General features: G+C 36.0%; 1 protein-coding gene and 1 long non-coding RNA gene across 2 annotated transcripts in view; both read right to left on the reverse strand.

Moving 5' to 3' along the window:
- The window catches only part of LOC103156395 (pro-neuregulin-3, membrane-bound isoform-like), a gene marked incomplete at its 5' end in the record, with an annotated part of 327874 nt that overhangs the window by 91228 nt on the left and 216900 nt on the right, over nt 1-19746 (reverse strand). The window lies entirely within an intron of this gene.
- LOC107833903 (uncharacterized) overlaps nt 1-19746 on the reverse strand; it is a 131998-nt gene that overhangs the window by 66540 nt on the left and 45712 nt on the right. Inside the window, exon 2 of the long non-coding RNA XR_001659681.1 lies at nt 9176-9184. This is a non-coding gene — a long non-coding RNA (uncharacterized LOC107833903). The remainder of the gene's footprint in view (nt 1-9175; nt 9185-19746) is intronic.

Here is a 19746-nt window from a genome sequence, read left to right on the forward strand (position 1 = left end):
CAATTAAGCTTAAAAAATTTACTCTAATATAATGTCACTCAAATAATTTATATATATATTGTTGAAATATAAAATGTAACATGTTCTTTTTTTGGTTCATTGCCAGATAATCTAACATAGTCAGCATTGATGAAAATGTTTTTGTTCTGTTCTGCAGATGCTGCTCTACTGGAATATCCAAATTCTACAGTTTCGGAGGTGCGTGTAGCTATCCATCGCAAATGTAACAATGAACACTTCATTGAAAAAAAAAATAGAAATGAGATTTTCACATTAAAATGTTCTTTTATTTTAATTCTGTTTTTGAATTTTAAAAGTTTTTTATTTTTGTTCATTAATGTAATAAATTTGTTTTTTAGTCGCACTTAAATTTTCATGTTCATTGTGTTCACTTCTGACTTGTCAACTGATAATTTATGTAAAGTTCATAAAGTTGTGAGTAAAATTGGATAATTTTACTCTCACTGGTTTCTCACTGGTTCTACATCAACACACTAAAAACATCCATGTTTTTAGTGTATTTATACGGTAAAATCTGTATTAATAAAACAAAATATTTTTATTACCTTGAACATCTTGTGTAATAAATCTTTCCATGTAATTGTAGCCTAAAACAATGTAAGTACTGTAGTGTAGTTATGCATGTAATGTACAAAATAGTAAAGTAGGAATAAAGACTTTTATAATTAAGTGTACTTTATTAGCAATAGCATTAAATCAAAAATAAAAATTAAGTGTAATTTAAATACATTACTAATATATTAGTAGTATATTTACAATATATTTAAAGTATATTAAAAGTATATTTTTAATATAATTATATGACAGAATTAGTTCACTCAAAATATACTAATCAAGCTCTTGAATACTACATTAAAAAAGTATATTAGGTACTACTTGAAGTTGTTCCAAAAAAGTACATTGAAGTATACCAAGTATACTAAAAATTGTAAATTAATACTATTTAAATACTATTAAAATATACTAAGCACAAAAAAGTTGTTCCAAAATAGTACAGTCTAAGTACATTAATCGAAGTATGTTAAAATTTAACATACTAAAGTATACTTTTTTTTTTACTAGGGCAAACACAGTGGTAACGGTTTGATTAGCTCTCCGTCTCCTTCTAGGCTGTTGTTTAAGGATAGTAATTCTACCCTGAAGTTATTATTCTGGTTTGTGAGGCTCGCCTTATTTGCCACACATGGCCGATGTTTGGTTTCAGTTCACCACTGCTTGAAGCAATAATCCCAAAAAGCTAATGAGTCCTATATGAACTAAATCACCACTAAGTTTGGCTTTCATACACATCACATGAGCTACAAGGATTAACCAGCTTAACCCACTGGGAGATTAGCTGCATACAATGTGAGAAGTCATTTATCACGGAAGAAAAAAACAAGAGTCACAGTGTTGACCTCTGATGAGTGACGGCCATGTTGGAATAAATGTTAGGAGTTACAGAAAACTGTATTTGAATAGATCAAACATCAAATATGCTTTAATATGTATTAACACACAGTGGAAACAGTTGTGGCATTACCACAGTCTTATCCCTGCTTCTGACTGTAAAGCCAATCGGGGCCAAGTAAAACGAATGGCGCTGTGGGATTAGCTGCTTTGTAGATGGCAGTCAATATCATGTCAGGTAGCATTTTGGCTAAATACTTCATTTTCGATATCCTCTACAAAAAACATCAGACTAGGCAAATTCTCCGCAAATAATTACATTCCATGAAAAAAAATTGTAATCCATTTGTTATGGACATTTTCAAGTACTGAGTTTCACAAAAAAAATGTTTATGCTCGCTTGAGACGGTTTTTCTTTTGGCTTTATCACATAAGAGTCAGTGTGCTTAAAGGGGAGATTGCAACATTTGCAGAGAACGTTCTGACGTAGCAGCTGTTTCTGCTGTTAGAATGATTCAAATTGAATTTCTTTCTCTACGTCTCCAGACAGCGTTACAGTGCCGACACTGTTTAACGTGACAGAACAATTAAAAACACATTCCTAAAAACTCTCCATGTTTTTTCAGATGTGTGGTCCATGCAAGTTAGCAACATCTACTTCCTGTTTTTGACAGCTATGCGTAATATCAACATTTGATGAAATGTTTGATTTGCTCCAGATCAGCAGATGGAAACGGGCCTGATTCACATTTTTGAGTCTTTGTTGTGACATTTTAAAAGTTCCCTTAAAATTTGTGTGACAAGTGAATGGAAACATAGCTACTAAGTAAATCAGCAAATAGGTGGAGCTTCACTGTAATATAGACGTGAACATTTAACTAGAATGTTTTTCATTACATTTAATTTAACTTAAAAAAGCACCAATTGCTGTAAAGTATACAAAACATTGTTACATAATAACATTTACTCAGAAATCAAGATATGCATTTAATTTTCAAGAAAAATAATATTAAGGGACTAACATCGGTTGATGTTGAGATTTCTGAATGAATAAAATAGGAAAAGTTTTTGTTTCTAGAAACAAATGTCTCTTGTTTATAACATCACAAACTTAAAAGCAGGAGAATAAAATGATGTTGTTACCAAAAGTATGTAATTAAATTCTATTTGAACAAAACCATCAGACTATTATAACCAATTAATAAACATTCTAATAGTTAAATTCACTCCTCTCATCCAGCCATGTGTTAATTAAATCTCAGTTTCTTTCTGCGTAGATTATTGAGGTTTTCTTAATGCATGCTCAAAGGTGATTAGATGAGGTGATGCTTCGAATATCAGACAGAAATGGCAGCAGCAAAATAAAACGATTTCAGTGAAAGGCTAGTTCATATTGGAAATGATTAACCTTTCCTATTTTAAATAATAAATCCCATCTTTAAATGTTTTGAAAATTAGTTAATTTGGGACAAATGTCTCCTATAACTCTTCTCCATTCAGTTTTCAGCTGATATTTGATCTGAATGAATGTCATACTTTCATGTTTAAAGACCCTTCGGAGGAGAAAACTGAACAATAATCTGCAGTCTATGATCCATCGCCACTGATTCATCTTCTACAAACTGGTGAAGTTGGGGGAGTTTAGAACAGTTTCTACAATTTTGCAGAAAGTTTGTTTTCAGGAATATTAAAGTGTAACTGTTTTTTTTAATTTTTCATTTAGAATGCATGTAAAAATTTAAATCTCTGAGCAGCATGGCTTCAAATTGACACATTAACTTCTGTGGGGTTTTGTGTAATAGTGCAGGCGGGCAGAGTCATAAAACATTCCAATTATGCATATAAAATTGTAATAATATTAAGTGAATTCCTCCTGAGACTGCTCTGGTGTCATGAAATCCCTTTTCAGCTAAAACTATAATAAAAAGTGAAAATGAATCCTTCTCTGTTTACTTTAGGTGTTTTCCATAAAGGCAAAACTCTGTAAAAGAAATAAAAATAGTTGATGCAGTTCCTCCTCAGTGAACCTCTCACAGTCAAATTAGCTGCATTCCCACTGACCATAAAATTGCAACTGGAATTGTGAAAATAAATGTGCTTAATAGGGGACGACAGGATTGGTCTGTTAATGCATTAAAAAACATTAATCTAAGTATTTGATGTATGGGAGCTGTGTGGGAGACAGAAACTACATTTTCCCCGAGGGAAAATCTCAAAGGGATCAATAAAGAATGGAAAATCAACAATTTTGGAAAAAACTCACTTTTTTCGATAGAAAGTATTTGCTCTGGGATAAGGTGGTTTTTGGCCGTATTGAAATTATTGTGTTTTGCAAAACTCTAACTTAGGTGTGATTTTAATTGTGTTTATTATTTAATGGAAACAAAGCACTGGCTGTGTTTCCATTAAATAATGGATTAAATAATGAGTTGCTAAATTCTTGACATTAGCGGAACATCAGAATTTACAAACACTTGCAACGGAAACGCAGCTGCTGACAATCCATAGATTTACTTTTTCATCAAGTGTGAAGACTAAATGTGAGCAGACTGATTTTTGTTTTAAAGGAACAAAATTTAACTTTTTATACATTTTTGTATTTCCATTTGTGTGTACTGCTGCTAGAAACAGTCCAAGCACAAAAACCCTCAGAAAACCAAAACCTCTGTTTCCTGGCAATAAGTTAATGTTCTTTGGTGTTTGGAAAACAAGCCCTTTCAAAAACCTCCCAATTATTAAGTCACAATAGGTAGGCACTGCCCCGTTATCTAGCAACCCAGGCAAATCTGGTGAGTTGGTTTTACTATGTCTGCAAATGTGTCAGTGATAATGATTTTGTCAAATAAACTTTCCAGAACAAAGACAGCACTCAGTCTGTAACATTGTGTTTTATACAGCTGAGACACTCAGGTTTTCCTGCACCAGTTCTGGCTGAGGTGCAAAAAAAAGAAAAGCTTCTATGAAAGCAGTATTTTTCTGCTGGACATCAGAGACCAGTTTGCTTAGTGGGATGTACAACAGATCCAACACTCCATCTCTCTGCCACACAACAACAGGCTGCAGGAAGGACACGCCGCTAAAATAACAACACGCAATGGGAGTCCATTTCATGACTCTGTCAATATGCTATGTTCAAACAAACTTACCTGATGGGCAGCCAGGAGAAATACAGCGTTTGGAGAGAGTGACGGCATCCAGTGGAGCAGAAACAGGAGGAGAGAGAAAAAAAAGGAAAAGTCAGGCAGAGCTAAAACCTTTAGAAATAAATAATTGACAAGCTTCACTTTTATGTTCAGCCTCAACAAAGATGGCTCTTAAAATGCCATTTGGGCTGGAATATGGAATTGAAAGAAACACCTCTCATTATAAATTATTAATAGGGTGTGTGATTGTCTTGGTTGGAGCAGAGGCAACAGATGAGCAGGGGGGACAGTGGGGGTTAGGGGGGTTTTCCTTCATCTGATGAAAATTGCCAATCAGGGACCAGCGACCATGGAATTAGAAGAGAGCAGAGGTGGGTTGGAATTCAGATGCCTCATTGCCCAACACTTGGAAAATCTGTCAGAAATATTGCTTTATTATGACCCCGGCAAAAGACCCACGGAGGATCGGGTGCATGCAAAGCAGCTTTCATAGCAGCGGGGATGCTAAGCTGCCATCTATCATGTAGCCGGGTTCCCAGAGAGCTGGAATACTTTCATATGCAAGACTACTGAGAGAACGAGGCAGGGAGTGGGACAGTGGCATAAAAATGGTCATTAGGTTTGATTATTTTTTAATTAGCTTACCTTAAACATTTTTTCCTACTATGCAAATTTATAATCCATATGGTGGGGCTTTCCCCAAGACTCCAGGAAATTAATTTCTTAACTGGTTCTATTAAAAAGAATAAAAAAACAACATTGGAGAACCAGCTTAGGTTTCCACAGCCATCGTCACGTTGATGCCACCTCACTGCATCACTTAAAACTTTGTTACTGCACCTGTAAGGCGACGGATCAGGAAGGGATTCTTTGGAACAAACCTTTTAATCATGTTTTCAGTGTTATAGTTGCTGAGCATTGCTAACTCTGCGTAAACAATCTTCACACTTTCAAACAAGAGCATGAATATAAACGTCTAGTAGAAGAATTCTTAACAATCACCAAAACTTTAACACAGATGTTAAACTTTATTTAAGTGAAAGTTTACAAAACAGCCAAGTAAAATAGAGCTTTATCTGGAAAACTAATTTAGAAGTTATGTGTGCTAACCGCTTTCAAAGTAAGCAAAAGAACATAATGAAATATTAGCTCTGCTGTAAGGTAAGGTAAATTATATAGCACATTTTCAGCAACAAGACAATTCAAAGTGTTTTACATAGTGTGCTCACCACTGTTTTCTCCATTTGTTGTTTTCCGAATTTTGTTAGAGGTGAGTTAACTACGCAAACCAAACAAGTCTTTTTATTTCTTAAAAATAAAAAATATATATCTTTATATTATTAGTCCAATATCGAAATTCTGTTAAATGTCTGTTTAATCATGCTCTTCACAATACTGCTCAAAATGTCCAACCTCTGGTCTGTATTACTTTGAAAATCATGTTTGATAGGAGACTTATGCAAACATTTTCAATAAGATTTTATAAATATCAGCTGAGAAGCTCTGATAGTGTTTATGAAATCAGTGCTTATTGGTTCAGCTCAATGTGTTATTTACATAAAAAAGACAGACATTAAATATAAAATTAGTGATTGAAAAGTTAAGAAACTAGAAAAGATTCTACACCTTTAAAAATAGATCAGTTTTAAAAGTGTAAATAAATGAGTGTAAACTTGTCATTTCTAAACCTAATCTTGTAGCTGTACAGTATAAACAGAATGGTCTTGACTCAAGACTCGAGTTTTGTCTCTTTCATTTTTCTTCCACACGTCCTCTTCACTTGTAAACCTTAACACTTCCAACCACTATGTCCAACTTACCAATTGTTCATCTAAAATTCTAAATTTAAGTTCAGTTAAGGTCAAAAAGTCTCTACTACGTGCTTCACTCCCCCAAAGTGGCATATCAAACAGCCAGAGCACAAACCAAAGCGCACAAAACTGTGACAAAACAGCTTACACCAGGGACAAACTCACCGTCTCTGATGTTTTTTCTGAGTAAGCACCTCTTTTTATTCAGAGATGCTCTGGGCTCTCTGATCGATGAATGAATGTTCCTGGAGACTTTTAGAGAGAACGTGTTGCAGAAAAATGTTCCTTGCTTTTACAGCACCCTGGAAGTACAAAGCGTGGCAAAAGAATTGGAGTGGACAGCGCAAACAACTCTAACTTTTCCTACAGGGTTAGGTGTCTGGATCACTGAGCAAAGAGAAGGTCTTTGGAAGGACTGGAATTTATTTCATAGATTACCATTTTAGATTACTTCCGACATACTTGTGTCAAGGATTGAAGTATTGTAAAGTTGATGTAAAACTTAAGATGGTTGCTCAAAAGACAATGTTTTTCTTCAGGATTCTTATCAGAGCCAGGTTCAGAATAGCAAATGTAATATGTTAACATCTTGTTTACTGGAGGTTAACGCCTTGGTGTTCAAGCGTTTTGTCTTTGCCCCAGCAGGTCATTAATGCTTTAAAAGTTACTATTATTATCTACTTTAATGTTCTCACTGCAAAGTGAGAATGAGCCACTTTCACTAATACAAGGTCCTGACTTTTAGGTTGTCAGGTATTGAGCCGTTCAATCAAGAAACCGGACGGTGAATGAGACATTGTCTCCCTACGAGTCGGGCAGTAAAGCCAGCCAGCCGATTCATTAGTTCTGATGTTTCTGCCAGTCAGCTGGGAATCCAGTAGTCGTCTTCTCAACCTGTGTTGTTTATCCGATCTTGGTGAGATATGAAGGCTTCAAGCTGTGTCCCTAATGCCTCTCATAAAGCAGAAGATTGATGGAAGAAAATCAATGAAGGATGGAAAAACTTCATGTGAATCAGCTCTGGAGGTGTAATGAGATCTATCGCCACAACATCTCATAACGGTAAAATGATGCGCTGTTGCTCGTCAATGCAGTTAATAAATCAGTCAAAGATGCATTATGAACCTAGAAATGAAAGTAAGTTGCTTTTATGCTTCTTACAATGTATATTTTCTGATAGTCTTATTTTGAAGTAATACAGGAAGTAGTAGCATTGACACAAGCCACGTGAACTGCTTGTGTTGGAGCACTTATGTTAGTTTTGCACTTACAGAAAACTAGAAACATTAGTACTGGTCCACAAAATGGCAACAGCAAAAGTTGAGACAAAACAATCCGTTGGTTGTTTAGCAATAAATTAATACATTTTTATGATTATGGTATCTTCTGGTAAGTATTCATTACCCAATCAATGTATACATAATCAGAATACTTTACTTTGACATTGTTGAATAAATGCACCTAAAAATTAAGCAAAGTATGAAAAAAACTTTGGTTAATGTAATATTACTAATAAAAAACTATACAATATTTAACTAATAATAATTTTAAAAACTAGCAAACACACTCCAACGACTAGTTGTAAATAACTAAATTAGACAGCAAAAAGTCAAAACAAGAAAAAACTACAATGAAAACCCCAAAACTACAACCCTGCTTCACAGTCACAGTTAGTTCAAAATCTAAAATACTTTGACTAGTTAAACTGGAACTATATAATTTACAGTTCAAGAATTATGAAATCTTTATTCTGTTTGTGAAAACCAAAAATTGGATTTCAGTTTTTATTTTCACCCATAGTTTGAGACAAGCATGAAAATCACAGCTGATGGATGTAACTAATAAAGTGACTCAATGTAACTTAGTTACTTTTGAGATCAAGTAATCAGTGACTTTTTAAATAATCAGTAATCTGTTATTGGATTATTTATTCAAGGTGACTGTGGCAACACAGGTTTCATATTTAGGCCTTTGCTTTTTCATTGTATGAATTACAGAGCAGAGTTAGCCTTTTGCCACTAGCCACAATACATACAGGTTATATCAAGGTTCCCCTTGATAGGAAGGGGACAGTGGACATTTCCTCCACTGTTCATCCACGTTCAAGTAAACAAAACCAGACTCACCTCTCCTCTTTCTGCTAAGCAGATACTGAGAGAGTTAGCAGAGAACAGAAGACATTGTTATGAATATGGCAATTCCATCTTTAAATTGAGCTTTTCTCAATGGAATCATATCCTGTAGGTATGATGGTGGATGTCTAGACCAGAGACTAAATGAACCACAGAAGACAAAGTGTGTATTTTCTTTCTGTTTCAAATGTACTGTTGATATAAATGTCAGTGATATGGAATCAATTTAGTTTCAAAACAATAAAATACAAACTGGAGCTTGAAAAAGCCCAGAACTTTTCCAAGTTAATTTTTTTTTTCATTTGCACAAATGAAAAGGAAGTGCATCAAATACAAGCTAATATATTTTGTTTTCTCAATTGTAATAAAAAAATATTTCAACTTTGTCACTATTTTGGATTAGTCTCCAAAATTAAAATGATTTTAAATGAGATATTTACCACATTATTTACCACATGACTAAAGAGTAGCAGGTAACCTTTTCATCTTCCTCACAAACACATCTTGCAATATTTATGCTACGAGAAATCTTACTGAGCCAAAACTAGAACTCATAAATAAGACATGGGACTAAAACACATACGCTTTGACACAAAGTTTAGCTGAAGAAACAATGAATATGAACATCCAGAGACTCACTCTGACCTTTCAGATTTTGCACATTACGACCTCTAACTACAGGTTTCCCCTGCTGGTACTTAAAGATAACAGGGAGACGTGGACCTGCAATATCACAGCTAAAACAGTAATAAATACATTTACTCCTTTACTGCTTTCATTATAATTACAGTTACTGGTGTTTTTTGTTTAAATGGAGCAGTCTGTACACTGGAAAATAGCATGGATGTGAAAAAGAAAAATTAAGAGTTATTGAGAATAATTCAACTATATGGTGGCAAAGTGCTTCCAATACAATGCTTGATATTAAATATGCATCAACAGGTGGTGTTAACTACCTAAGCAAGTTAAGAACAATAGCCTGCTAAGTTAGTTGTCTGCTGGTAACTGAGCAGCAAATGAGCAGAATACTAACTTCTGTTAGCATTGGAGAGGCTAGCAACTAGCATGCTAAGGCTAGCTGCCCTCAGGGTTTGTAAAATATTTTATATGCATCATTTATTGTCTACTTCACAATCACGCAACACGCTGTGGTTGGCTCAGTTAATCTAATTAAAAGACATTTAAGTTTGTGGTTGTAATGGTATAAAATGTAAAATGATTTCACAAATCACTGATTCTGAATGTGGTGTTTTCCTGTACTTCAGCTCCTCTTATCTGGTCAACGATGCTGTTCCCCTTTACTTCCTCCCTCCTCATCCTCATTCATCTTGTCGCTGCGCCGTAATGGCCCATAAAACTTTAATTTCATTATTTCAGCAATAAGGCTAGTGAGATGATGTTGAGCGGGGAGGAATGGTGGTTTGCATTAAATGAACAAATGAAATGGGCCAACAAGAGCTGAATGACGAGCACTTCTGATGAAACCAAAACAGCACCACCCAACAGCTCACACATCAGGCTAGCTCCCATGTATCATAACATTTACTACAAAACATTTAAGCAAAATAAAATATATTTAGGATTTTTTTGTTAAAGATTGATTCTAAGCCAAACTGCTTATTTTGCATATGACAGTTTCTTCGACTTTATTGCTTTGATTTGAAACTAAACTTCTAAGCATGGTGTTTATTCTGGTGTTGGACACGAAGCTGATGCCTCTGAGAATAAAAGGAAGGAAAGGTTTCTCACATGTAGGTCGCACAGAGCGAGTACTAATTAGAGCTAAATTTCCAACATAAGAAAACTTTCTGTTCAAGCAAATCTTAGTAGAATGAAAATAGAACGGAAAGGAGCTTTTTCAGGACATAATGTTAATGTCACATATGTACATGTTACCAAGAGCTTTCCATTTCTGAATAAATTTGGCACAAAAAAGTCACATTTAAAAGACAGCATAGTGTGATGTCTATGTTATTAAATGTCTGTGAGCTGCTAACTTCACCTGACATCTGGTTCATCACATTCATTTGTTTTTACACCATGTTCAATTATTCATTTTAAATATGCATTATCTAGCAGACACATTGCTTTCTCAAACTTTCTTGAAATGCAAGATGAACAAAATGATTTTTATTTGTTTAATCAGACTTACAGCTGGTTTCTCTAACCTACCAGAAGTCTGATAGGAAACCCAAAAGGCTTGACCCAAGTCATTCATTTTAAGACAGTTATTCCTGACGCTGACCATCCCTGACACTTCATGTATATTTTTCAATTTGAGGAAAGCTACAAAAAAAAAAAAAAACTCTCAAAAATGTTCCATGTTTTTTGGTATTTAGCAAATAGACAATTTTGTTAATTCTAAGCTAAAACAAGAAAAGTTTGGTCTGATTTAAGTTCAGACAGTGAGATAAACACTGTACATGACAAAAGTTAGAAATACTTGTGTCATCAGTATGAACATATCTGATAAATTCACATGTAGTTAGAACACATTTCATTGCTATTTTAAGAGAAATATTAACTCCAAAACAGCAAAAAAGAGAAAAAACTGCAAGTTTAAAAGAATACTTGATACTTGATTTGACTTTTTCTTTCTTATTTTTAGATATCCTCAACCTTCTACATGTTTAACTGGTACAGTTGTAAACTTGAACAGAGGAAAAACTGACACGGATGCACACTTCAGCTAATCTGCTAAGGAAATTATAGTGTAGCTAATTTTTCATTTAGCACTCTAGTATTTTTCATAACATTGAAAATGCTTAGAACACTTCCCCTAAAAAAAATGTTCTAGATGAATTTGAAAGCGTTAATTTACTAGAACCTGTAAACTTTTAGTTGAATAAAGTTTGGTTTCCTCCCTTCACTTTGTTTTACTGAACAAATGGCAAGCTTGTGACAAACCAATAAGGTGTACAGAAGAATTCAACACTTACATGAACCAACGGGGCTTGCAAATTGAACAAAAACAAATTCACATATGAACAACATGGGAGCCTCCTCATGTTGTCCACACATGGTGGGTATCAACACGGTTGAAATTAGCGCTTAACCTCTGGTTAAAGACCATGTTTGTATAGCTCTTTAGCATTAGTTGAACTAATGCTAATTATTGGTGCTTGAGAGTTAGCGCAGCTACATTTTTACTTCGCGGTGGCCACCTCTGCACCATATCATAGGAAACAAGGTAAATCTGAACTCTCAGATTCTGATTTAAACTGAAGGTAAATCCGAAGCACCGCCTTGCTTCTAAACAGACGAGGCAAATGAAGAAATGGAGGAGATCAGAGCGTGTTACAGTTAAATGAGCTGAGTGGAGCTGTCAGTCCGAGGTTACCTCAGGTCATTCTGATGTTCTGCAGCTGTTCTCACTGGAACAAAGCTGCTTCACTAATGACGGCTCAGCAAAAAACTCCTTCACTGATGGTACTTGTGAATATTTCTCTCTTTCACCTGTGCATAGCTACTAACACACTCTAAAGCTGGGCACTACACTGCTCAGTCGCAGCTGCCCTTTCGCTCGTTCCTCAGCCCCATATATCACAACAATGCAGCCAGACCCGAGCGACAAGCCAGAGCCCCGCATTTGAAAACACATTACTTTTTAAGACCCCTTGAGAAATTGTGAGAGGAAGAAGAGTAATAGAGCTTTCCCACTCCCTCTTGTAAAGAACTCACTGTGACCGCATGAGGCTGCGTGTTCACAGTGCGTCTAAATGCATTTGTGTGGTAGCCTGAGTTTCCGCGTTGAAGGATATTTGGATCCGTGCAATAACAAGTAGGCCTGTCGCGATAAACGATAAATCAATTAATCGCACGATAAATTAAACCCATCGACCTCATTTTAATTATCGGCTTTATTGTCTCTTCCTGCCTTTTTTCTTTCTGTTGATGACACTGAATGAAAAAAGACTCAACTCCAGTGCTCTCCACTGACCCTCCCTTCCTCATTTCCTTAGTGTAATGTCCAGCACACACTACACCAGTTGTCGGCCCATTTTCTAAACCTGAGACACATTAGCCGACAGAAATCCTAGGATAACGGTTCGATCGGGTTCGTCGTGCCGTGTGGTGTCCAGCCACACAACCATTACTTTGTACTTGTAGCCCAAAATAATGGCTACAAGTCCAGTTAACTAATTTTAAAACCAGGCATTAATCAATGCTTTACTAGAATCTACCTGTAATGCATGTGGCTAGAGTCAGCGTAAAGTCCTGACTGAATGAAAATCATTATAACCTATTTATGTCACGTTAACAAAGAACAGCTGAAAACTTACTGGGTTGGACTTCGGGTTGCACTGTGTCAGCTGTTTGGGATTCCCCTCCGTAATTTCTCCTCAGAAAGCAAGGAGGAGAATCCGTGCTTTCTGATTGGCCACCTGTCACATTCAGCGTTTAACGCTCTCAGTCAGGGAAAACCCCTGATTTAGATCTGAGCGCCACGACGATCTAAATCACACTACAGGATGATCGGTTACAACATCAGCAGTGATAATCTTAGATCGGCCAACGATCTAAGATTGTCGTAAGGGGAAAATAGGGGCAAAACATCGTGTAGTGTGAACTACTGCATTAGGTAGTCGGATGTGCCCATCTTCTCTATTTAAATCTAGTGATTACTGAAGGGCAATATAATATACAGACTTCATAATCTGCACTCTTTTGGTTGAATGCAATATTTATTTCCACTTTGGCTTTATGTTGTTTAGTTTTATTCAAGTACGTTTTTTGTTAATGGAGACTGAGAATCCATTTTATTTTTGTTTTTGGTTGTCTTGTTTATTTAGTTTATGAATTCCAGTGTGATGTGTTCTTTTGAAAATAAAGTGCATCTATCCATGCAGTTCGGGGTTACCTCAGGTCATTCTGATGTTCTGCAACTGTTCTCACTGGAACAAAGCTGCCTCACTAATGACGGCTCAGCAAAAAACTCCTTCACTGATGGTACTTGTGAATATTTCTCTCTTTCACCTGTGCATAGCTACTAACACACTCTAAAGCTGGGCACTACACTGCTCAGTCGCAGCTGCCCTTTCGCTCGTTCCTTGTGCATATTTCTCTTTTCCATTAAATCAGTGTCAAAAGGTCTTGAAACAATATTATCATTTATCGCAATAATTGTTTAGACAATCGCCCAGCAAAATGTGTTATCGTGACAGGCCTAATAACAAGAAGCCTTGAAGTCATATCGGCTCACAATGCTTTGTCATTTTTTGTTGACATACAAAGAATATAATGCAGCATAATGTAATTTCTGACAGTTTCTCTTCTTAGTGTTGTCCAAATTTTTAAAAAGGCATCTTTAATGAGGGTTTAACTAGTTTGTCTTTTTAATATTGCGTAATGCTGTTCTGATTTGGGTTTTGTAATAAGAATTATTAAAAAGATTCAGCAAGTATTGATGGTCTTTGATCTCTGTAGGAACTACCAGACATTTCTGTTCATATAGCAGCAGTGTGTTTTAAAAAACGAGTAAAGCTCAAAATCCTTAAAATACCAAAAACATTGGGAATACTGTGGATTGGATTCTAAATCAAATGAGAAAAACAGAAGAAAGTGGGAACACAAACGTTAAGAAAAAAATAAATAAATCCTTGACAAATGTACTGTACACACAGAAAAAAGTTTTTGTTTTCCCAGAAACGTGATATTTAGCTGTAGGACAAAGAAAAAAAGGCATCATATCGGTATTCTATGCATTCAACAAATTTCAGCCAGTGAACAGACGCTGCACCCCAATTCCTTCGTAATTCTTGGTTTTGAAAAAGGGCATGCTTTCTTTGACAAATTAAAACTACTATGCACCCAGTGGAGACTACAGCCTTGTCACAGGAAGCTGCATATATTCCACATCTACTGATCTGAATAATGACAGGCGAGCAATGGGAACATAGGGGTAATAAATGAGGACAATACTCACTTCTGTTAGCATGCTAAAGGCTAACATCTACCCTGCTTATGATGGTTGCCCATTGGTAACTGACCTAGTTGCAAATGAGAAAAACACAATTCATCTGTGTTAACATTGGAGAGGCTAACTCCTAACACTAACCCATCAAGCATGTATTAAACATAAAACCGATCTGCACAATATTAGCTTTACAATAATATTGTGTGGATAGATTTTATGCTTCAGATCAGATATGCTGTAATGTGGTGAGGAAGTAGCCACTGCTGGCCGTGCAACAATCTTAACATTGGCCTTAATACCACAATGTACTTCCCAGCTTTACATAGCTGTCTGATTATAACAGAACACACAGGTAACTGTTAACCTTTGACCACCCTGGATCTAATCATTAGCTCAATCTTTGCCATTTGAGTCGTAATTTGACCCATTAGAATGGTAATTTTCAGTTTGCTTTCATATCTTTCTGATTTTGATTTCCATTTTATAGCATCTGAAATGATTTAGCTGAACAGGAAACCATTTTCTGCCCTTTTATCTTACGTTTTCTTGTCTCTTGTCAATTTCCAGTACGTGGTTCTTCTTGTCTGAACAACTCATTTTACCCTGAGAGGAAACACTACAACCAACATGGACATCTGGTGCCTTCATCCATAAGTAAGAAATACTTGTTTCATAGAACAGGTGATCTTATTTATTGAACTGTACACTGCTACATTTTGAATGTATCCCTTTCTAATAAAGATTCAATGGCACACCATGAAAAGCTTCCATATCTTGACTGTAAATGTCTATAGATTACTTACAAGGAAATTATTTGTCATGTAATTTCTACCAAGACAGAGAATTACTCAGTAATATTGGAGTGTCATTGTTAAGGAAACAACTTAATTTAACAACATTTAATTTAGGCTCATCCAACTTCTGAAATAAATGATAAAGCCTACAGTATCAAAACTTTCACAGAAGAAAGTCATCTTGTTGGGAAAAGTTGGTTTTGATATTTCATATTACTGCAGCAAAACCAGTGAAAACTATTGGATTTTCACAGATGTTTGGTGTATGAAATTTTACAGAGTCAAATTCAAACCTTCAAATAAAGGTTAAATAAACAAAAGGTTAAATAAACAAAAGTTTCAATAAACCTCTGAGAGGTTTATTGAAAAGGTATTTCCCGACTTCAGTAAAATATATCACAACGCTCAAATACAGAATTCACTGTCACCAAAATAAAGTTGAAATTGTTGAAAGCAGTGTCAAAACACCAGAGGGAAACAATCACAAGATAAGGTTTGGAAAACAGGCTAGAGAATTGGAGCTTGAGAGGCAAAGGAACTGACAAAGGTATAAGACTAAACTTTATAGACACTGCGGTTGACAGAGCAGAAGGAGATGGGAACAACCGAGGCAATCGCAACAGAGGAAACAGGACAAACAGAATGGCAGCAACAAACAAGGAAATTAACGTTCCAGAACCAAACAGGAAGTGAACCTGCAAATGAAAAACTGAAGGCAGTGATGGGCTGTTTTGTGGACCACAGGTCAGGATTAGAGACCATAGCAGGTTTTACAATCAGACCCAAATGTTCTTGAAAGGACTTAAGGAATTACATTTCTTATGGATTCAAGTTTTTTTGTATTCCTCTCCCATCCCCTCACCCCTAAAATTATTAAATGTTACACATATTAACCAAGAGATTCCTACCATAATTCAGCTTCTGAGTTTTATTTTTCACTTTTGCATTATTCAATCGATTTTTTTAACTTCAACAAAGTTTCTTAAGCAGGCAATCGACTTTTTCTTTTAAGTTTTCTTCATGTCCAATTATCTGCAACAGCAGAGATAAACGTTAAGAGTCAAATTAATGGGTCATAAAAACCAAGGCAACTAATGTTATTTCTCAGTTGCAACAAAGGGCCAGGGATGGAAAGATCATTCTTAAGAGTAATAAGAGTTTATTAAAGATAGCTGTATGTGCCATATCAGAAATATTTTCAGAAACCAATGAAATACCAACAGAATTACTATGCCTCAGAGCAATGCTGGTAAAAACTTGGTTAGGTTAATGAAGGAGCCCCGTTGTTTTGACTTTCTGAAGGTGGAGTTTCAGAAAGTGCAGAAGCTTCTTAAAGAGACAGCAGCCCAATTTCAAGGAACTAAATTACATAGTCAAATTTATTTTAAGTTATATAGAGCATTTTTATAACAACTGATGCTTGGTTGTAGGGGCCAACGAAATGGACTTACAAATGCATCACCATATTTTGTAGTACTATTGTGATAAAAGTGATGATAAAAAACTATGTCTTAATTCTTTTTTATGAAACAGAATAAACAGCGTCACAAATTAAGTGGTCTTGAAAAACATTTCTATATATAAAAAAAAAGCTTCTTCAGGACACCACATACTTTAAGCATGATTTATATCACTAGACTGCATTTAGAGACTTCATTTAATCACATTTTACTGATATTTATTGATGCTCTAGTGGGAAAAACGTGGAGTAAGACGTAAACTATTTCTCTTTTTTTGAATATTAACTAGAATTTATTGTGACAATAAATCAAAAATCTTACAACAGGAAATTTATCACAATAAATGATAAATAATATGATAAATTCCCTCGTACTGCATGATAAATACGATAAGTGCTATAAAATGACTGTGTGTCTGGAAGACAAGAGTCTGCAGTCTGAACAGTCACGTCACATTTTGTCCCACCTTTGTGTCATTCACGTGAGACGTGTGTCATAATTCTGCACCAGAAGAAGCCAGACATAGTAAACCCGGATAAAAATAAGTATAAACTTCTAAAAGAGATTATGCTGCCTCCTTTTAAGCCTTTTTCCACATCTTTACCAGGGTGCTAGTACATTTGTCAGAAGATAACATTTTTATTGCCCTTAGTAAATGTAATCAATGGGCTCATATTCTACAAATGAATTGACTTTGTGACTTCATGCCAACGGTGGATTTTAACATTTTTAAATCCTCTAATCATTGCAGAGAATTTAACCAACAGATAAAGGTGATTATTAATATTATCCGAGTTTCACACTCTGAGGCACCTCAGCTGCGATGGCACTTCATCTTCGCCACCAGATCTAAGGAACTCAGAGATCCCCACAGGGCTTCCCCCCCGCGCCTTGTCTTTATGCTCCGCTTGTCACTCCCTTCCTTTTTTTATTTCTACGAGGGACAGAAGATAAAACTCATCACGGCGGCGAGAGGCAATGCAGAGGATACAGAGACAGACTAAGGGAAGAGAGAGGGGAATGTCTGAAGGGACGGCTTGATGAATGGAGAGCCGGGGAGGCGGGACGGACTAACCAGACGCATCACTTTCCGGCGATCATGCAGTGTTTCTGCCGCCATGCTTCGGTTCTTTCAGGCGAAGGGGAAATCTAGCTTGTCTGATTGTGTTCACGATAAGAATCTTTGCTAACAAGGAAAAAAAAAACATTAAATATTTCAGACTGTCATTTCAAGATCTCCAGATCCATCCATCCGTTGTGTTCACTCTTCCTGGAAAACCTCTAAGGGGAGGCAGATCAACTTTAAATTCAACTCAAATGAGCCCCTCGTCCAGACACTGCAGTTGAAGCCTGTGTTGCCATGTTGGGCAGTTAAAATAGTTACAATCTGAATTGCTTTTGTAACACAGTAAAGAAGGGTATTATATATATATTTTAGATGAATGGGCCTATAGGTTTGGCTATAGGAGCACAGTGGAGTGTTTAAATGACACACAAAGACAGTTGGATGAATTTAAAGAACAACTGGCTTTAGTGACATAAACCATAAAATTGACAAACAGTTGTACAAGACACACAATTATGAAAATAAAATTACACACAATAAAATACAAGAAATAATAATAATACTTGGCCAAGTGCTAGTTCTCAGTTTTAAATCTTTTGCGTGCACCCTGGTAATCTGAATTCCAAATGGTAATAGACAACAGATTAATCAATTCCAGTTCCAATTCAGGTTCAACTCAACACTGTTTAAATGAGGAGAATTTCCTACACAGCAGTTTGTTATAAAGTCCCAAATAAAAACTGGTCCAAAAGGTAATGTCCAAAAGTCCAGGATGAAACAATAAGCAAAAAATGTCAGTCAGTGGTCTCACGCATAACCAACTGTGTGTGAAGATGCGAGTGATACAGGCCTACCACACCGCGGTGTGCAGCAGGACTCCAAATGGAAAAGAAGGAATCCAGTTCTTTCTAAGTCCAAGTGGGAAGGCTCGCCATCAAAGTCACAGGAGGAATCCACCTCAAGAACTATCCAGCATAGAAAAAAAACCCTGACCTGTCAACAGACAGGACCAGCAGAAATATAGAATTGTATTAAGCTGTTCTAGCTTTAATCCTTAAATTATTTTTCTATAGACATATTTAACATCAACTTGTTAAGTTGCTCAAATTTGTACACTCTAAAATGCAATACCTATTCTTACTTAAATTAGGTTTGTATGCTTTACTTAAATCTCACTAAATTGTTAATTCAACTCAAATAATGTGAGTAATGTACATGTTTGGCCTGAGAAAGGTACAAAACTAAGTTATTTTGAGTAAACTGGATTTGAATATTTTTTGTTACTGGAGCAAATGCTTCAGCTCAGCAGTGCGCATGAGCAGTAAAGTACAGGAAGCTTCCAGAATGTTTGTGGACTTGCACATTAGAAGAAACGGAGCTTCTTTAAAGGTGAGTTATTGGGGCATGCCATTAGCATTACATAGGGAAGGTGCCTGCCATGTAATGCATGGCAGGCACCTATTGTTCTACACCCAATAGAATGTCTCTTTATTTATTAATCTTCCATCACCGTTAATGCGGCTCGTACCGCTGAGTGCCCACCCACAAACGTGGTATCAAAACGTGCGGCTTTAGGGTTAAGGGAGCTATTATTTTTATTGGGAATCGGAGTTACGACGGCGACATAAAAAGCAAAAAACGAGCGAAATTTCCAACTGCCGAAATGCAGAGTGTAACTGACACCAACTGCCGCTTTTTTAGAGTGAGAAACGGAGTGGACTTTTGACCCCAAAATAATTTTGAAATCGCTCTCATGCCTACAAAAATTGCTCTATTGGTATGAAAGTCGGCCATGACATCGATACGCATGCCTGCTCCCGCAAAATGTTTTCAAAATTTCTTTAGGGCTGATGACTTTCTGTCAAGGTGCTTCAGAGTGAAATCAAATGACAGGGTAACCTCAGGCACTCAATCATTCATTTTCAGACTTTTATGAAAAATTTCAGAGCTCAGCGCACACCATTTTTCTCTCATCGCTGCTATTTCTGTGAGTGACCTACAGATATGAATCGC

The sequence above is a fragment of the Poecilia formosa genome, unplaced genomic scaffold (genome assembly GCF_000485575.1).
Source record: "Poecilia formosa unplaced genomic scaffold, Poecilia_formosa-5.1.2 Scaffold478, whole genome shotgun sequence".
Taxonomy (NCBI): domain Eukaryota; kingdom Metazoa; phylum Chordata; class Actinopteri; order Cyprinodontiformes; family Poeciliidae; genus Poecilia; species Poecilia formosa.